Source organism: Dipodomys ordii, unplaced genomic scaffold (genome assembly GCF_000151885.1).
Source record: "Dipodomys ordii isolate 6190 unplaced genomic scaffold, Dord_2.0 Scaffold64, whole genome shotgun sequence".
NCBI lineage: Eukaryota > Metazoa > Chordata > Mammalia > Rodentia > Heteromyidae > Dipodomys > Dipodomys ordii.
Window position 1 is genome coordinate 1,078,488 of NW_012267280.1, and position 5,437 is coordinate 1,083,924.

Consider the following 5,437-nt stretch of genomic DNA (forward strand, 5'->3'; position numbering starts at 1 on the left):
CGGGGAAGACGCGAGATCCCGGGCCGAGGGCGCATGCGCGCCAGGCCGAGGCCCCGCGGGGCCAAGCGGCGCTCTGGAGAGTCTGGAGCGCGACTTCCTTAGGGAAATGGAGGCCTGGGGTGTGAAGGGGGGGACGCACAGAAGCCCGCGGGGAAACTGAGGCCACCACGTGGGCAAGCGGAGGCTGCCTCTCGGGGGGAACAGGTGTGCATGAATCCCACGTGCATTTATAAAGACGACACACGCACACACACCGGGCTCCGCACACAGACGACATCATCCAATCCGCAGGACAATTCAAGCCAGGGACGCGTCAACAGCCAGACTGGGCCAGGTGAGCATGGTTCATTTGTGCAAAGGCCCTGGGGCATGCAAGCCACTGCGTGCAGGAATCGCAGGAGAGCAGTGTGTGGGGGGGATCATGAGGGTACCAGGTGACACAGAGAAGAAGGAAGGGACTCATGAAATACTAACGTGTGCCTCAGGCCAGGACTAGGGTGGGGACACACCACACCACGCTCTTGTTTAAGGTGCATCATTCAAGCCAGGAAAGTGGCTTCATGGTAGGGTGTCTGCCTAGCATGCATGAAGCCCTGGGTTCCATTCCTCAGAACCACATACACAGAAAAAAAGCCAGAAGTGGCGCTGTGGCTCAAGTAGTAGAGCGCTAGCCTCAAGCAAAAAGAAGCTCAGGGACAGCGCCCAGGTCCTGAGTTCAAGCCCCAGGACTGGGGAAGATACAGAATTCAAGTATAGACACCCTCCTCCCCCCACCCCAAATTCAGTAGTTAGCTAATATGGACAGGCTGGGTTTTCCTGTGGTATACACACTGAGCATCACACAGCTCCGAACAAGATGAAGATTTTTTACGTGGGAGGGCCCCTGAGGCCACGGCACTCAGAAAATCAGACACACAAGGCCCCACCGTGAAGGGCTCCATTGATAAGAAACGTCTAGAACAGGTGGCTTCACACAGGAAGGGGACTGGGGGGGGGGGAAGCTCCTGGGGTCAGGCTTCCTTTGGGGTGACGTCACACCATGTGGAGAATGAACTAGAGTGAGGAAAACAATGCATGCAATCAAAGCCTTAATACCACAGTTGTCAAAAATCAACTGGGAAGAGGATGCCGGTGGCTCAAGCCTGGAATCCTGGTTCATAAGACTCTCATCTTCAATTCACCACCATTAAAAGGCCAGAAGTGGAGCTGTGGCTTGAGCCAAAAATAAAATAAAGATAATAAAATTAAGCTCAGGGACAGCATCCAGAACCTGAGTTCAAGCCCAGGACTGGCACACACACACACACACACACACACACACACATCACAACTAGGGTTGAGGGCACAACGCTGCCACGGTGGGCTTTGAATCACCATCCTCAGGATCTCAGCCTCCTAAGGAGCTATGATGAGAGGCGTGAGCCCCCAGCATCACAAGCATTTTCTGCCTGATGACGCTTTCCCCACCCTCATTCCCCACAGCAACCTTAACAAGTAAGAACTGTTTTTATTTGTAAGAACAGAGCAGGGACTCACGCCCAGAGAGGTCAAATCACTTGCGCAAGATCACACAGCACCAACCGTGGGGCCTCAAACCAGGAAGCTCAACTCTCCCCCCCCCCTCCCCATGACGCCGCACGGTCTTCCTCACTCACGCTGCTGGCACCTGGCCCTCCTTGCTTCCTTATTTGCCACGTGCTAAAGAGAGAAGAGCGAGGGGGCCCTGGTGAGGACTCAGTGTAGCTTGGCCTGGTGCCCGGAGCACTCCACAAATGGCCATGGCTGGCAGCCACCTGGTCACACACACACACACACACACACACACGCTGACAGCACACGCTGGGTGGGCTTCGCAGCAAGGCTGGGCCCGGGGTCGGAGGTTTTTCCACACCCATGGGCTCCTCAGTGCCCCGGCATTCAAGCTCAGCCCAGGCCTGGCCAGGCCTAGCAGAGCTCCGGGGATGCTGGGGCTGGTCCAGCCAGGGCTCTGTTTCCATGGAGACGTGAGTGGGATGCTCTGAGCCCTGTAGGCCTCCATGTGCTGGGAGGAGGGAGGGGGGGAGTGTGGGTGGGAACAGGGAGGAGCCACGCAGGGCTGGTCTCCAGGGGCTCCCGCCTAGTGCCTCAATTCCTGTAAAGTAGGCCTCAAATTGCTCTTCTGGCCCAGCTGACATAAATCTGATGGTTACACTTCTGGTGGTAGTGGGGTTTGAACTCAGGACCTTGAGCTAGCTAAACGAGGTGCTCTATCTCAGAGCCACACCCCTTACTGTAAAGCCACGCCCCTACCGGTGGGCTGAGCCATCACTTGAGCCACGCCCCATCACAGATCAACCCTCCTCCCGGCCACACCCCTAGGGCCACGCCCCCTGCGTGGCCACGCCCTGCTCCTTGACCACGCCCCCAGACTTGAGCCAAGGCCTCGGCCCTTTTTCCTTTAGCTTGTGTTTTGTGCCGGTCCCGGGGCTTGAACCCAAGGCCTGGGCGCTGTCCCTGAGCTATTTTTACTCTAGGCCACTGTCTGCCACTTGAGGCCATAGCTCCATTTGGTAATGTACTGGAGAGAGTCTCAGCGACTTTCTTGCGGTGACTGGTTCTCAACTGAGGTCCTCAGCTCTGTCTCTTGAGCAGCTAGGATTCCAGGCCTGAGCCGCTGGTGCCCGGCCTTTTAGCTATTTTTGTTGTTGTTGTTTTTTTTAGCTAGCATCTAACGTTTTTTTGCAGTGACCAGCCATGGGCTTTAATCCTTCTATTGATGCTTCCCTCATAGCGGGAAAGACAGGCATGTCCCACCATGCCTGGCTTGTTGGTTAAGATGCGGTCTTCCCAAAGGAGAGGCGCACAAAGGTGCAATGCCGTGTGCATGCGGTCGCATAAAATAGTATTTATCGACATGAGCTCTAGGGGATGGAAATGACATGTTTTTCTTTGTTGCTGTTTTTGTTTTCTGTCTCATTTGTTCATTTATCTGTTTAGGGGAGGGTAAGAGGGAGCAGAAATGGAGGGACAAAGGGTGAGCAAACACAAGCATGAGATTCGCAGGGCTCTGTGTTGGACATGAACTATACGGGAAGGAAAAACTCAGAGAGAGCAGGGGAAGGAGCAACAGGATCCAAAAAGAACTGTGCTATTTCACTGCCTCATGTAATTGCAACTTCTCTGTATATCACCTTTATAATTCTTGTTGTTGATGTTGGTCTTGGGGCCTGAACTCTGGGCCTGGATGCTGTCCCTCAGCTCTTCAGCTCAAGGCGAGCGCTCTACCACTTGAGCCACAGTGGCACTTCCAGTTTTCTGGTGGTTCATTGGAGACAAGAGTCTCACAGATTTTCCTGCCTCAGCTGGCTTCTAATGGTAATCCTCAAATCTCAGCCTCCTGAGTAGTAGGATTACAGGCATAAGCCACCAGAGCCCAGCTCCTCCTCCCCCTCCTTCCTGACTTTTCTCCTGTTCTCAACATTTTGAAATCAACAAAGTGTAAAGCAAAGGGCAGGAATCAGCCAGGCACTAGGGGCCCAAACCTATCATCCGGCTACTCAGGAGGCTGAGATCTGGAGGATCAGAGTCCAGGGTCAGCCCTTGCTGACCTCTTCAAGATTCCAACTCCAAGTAACCAGCAAAAAGCTGGACTATTAGAATAGCTGCAGTGGTAGAGTGCCAGTTGTTGTTCAAGCCCCAGTATATTCTCTCTCTCTCTCTCTCACACACACACACACACACACAGAGGGCACAGGGTAAACCACAAAAAACCACTGGCTCTACCTTCTTGAGGTCCTGGTAGTGGCTATAGTGCCTTTGAGAGAAAGTGAATGCATCCACATTTTTTCTTGTCACCCAGAGTTAATGGGGGACCCAAGGGGTTCCCCTGGGACGTCAAGAAGCCCAGTAACAAGCTGCCAGGAGTGCCTGGCATGGGCAGCTTGAACTCAGTTTCTTCTTTGTAGCTTTCCAGAGGCTGCCAGCGACCTTTCCAGAAGCCAGGGCCAGCCGGTCCCTCCCATCCTTGCCCTCCTCCCCAGTGCAAACCACACGTCTCCCTCTCCCCACTTCTCCCCTCATTAGCTCTTTCTCCCAACCACCCGGACTGAGCCCTGCCCCAGGGCCTTTGCACGGGCTGTCCTTGCTCTCCATCGCAGCCCTGTGGTTTCTGCACGGCTTCCTCCTTGTCGCTTTGATTTCACTCACGGGTCCTTCCCTCAGGGACTCTTCCCAGTCCCCCGAGACTCCCTGTGTGCCCCGTCAAAGCCATCCACGGCACAGATCCTATCTACAGGTGTCCTCACCCACTTGGGGCCTGTTGCCCCCTTCTGCAGTAGAGGGACCCCCCCCCTTTGGTGGCTGGGGAGGGTGTACGAGGTCTGGAATCAGGGTCTCAGGCTCCACCGCTGAGCCCACCCCCACCCCGGTCCGTTTTCCCTTTGTGATGTTTCCGTTGTAGCCTAGCACTTCTGCTCAGGGCTAGCCTCAGACCCTGGCCGCTGTGCAGCCCCTGTAAGGGGCGGGGCCCCAGCACCAGGAAGCCTGAGACAGCCAATACCCACCCTGCATTTATGTCCACGATCAAGAAAAACCCCTCACCACTGGGCCCGGTAGCAGGAGGCAGGCTGGGGACGCTGGCTCGCACACAGCGGCTACTTTGGCCAGTCAGGCTTAGTGCGGCTTTGCATTTCTGGGTGACAATCAGGAGCACAGACCCCCACTGGCTCCACAAGCCCGCTCCCCCCTGCCCTCCTTCCCACCCACCCTGCACAAGCCTGCCCCCCCTGCCCTCCTTCCCACCCACCCTGATGTTTTCCTGCCCCCAGAACCTTCTGCTCGGGAGGGAGAGCCGGGCAGGGGGGTGGGGCCCAGGTGGAGGGGAGCAGGTGCCCGCGGCACCCTGGTCTGGGGGTCCCAGGGCAGAGGCCACAGGGGCTGGGGGAAGGAGAGATGGGAAGGGCTGGGCTTTAGGGAGCAGCCTGGCAGCCTTCCTGGCTCTACGGGCCCCCCTTCACTCCTGATCCCCCCGCCCAGGACCCCAGCCGCGTGAAGAGTGGGGGGGGGACCAAGGCCTGGGGGAACCCAGCCTCCCGACAGGAAGGGCAGGGGCAGGTCTTTCAATATGGCTTTATTTTCTGACGGGCGACTGTGCCCCCCACCAGCCAAGCCCGGGGTGGGCGGCCATCCCCACCTGTCCAGGGATGGGGTGGGGGGCGACTCGTGGCTGGCAGGACGGCCCATCCTTCCACAGGACGGAGTCGCTGGCCTCGATGGGGGGTGGGGGGGCCTGGCTGCAGGGACGGTGCCCCTGAGGTGGCCGGGTGGCCCGGACCCTCAGTCAACAGTCTTGAGCAGCGGGAGGCTGGGGGGGGTCCCCAGGGAGGCAGCGGGGGGGTGGAGGGCTGTGTCTGTGCAGATGCAGGGCTGGGCCTGGAGGCTCATGGGGTCTGAGCAGCCC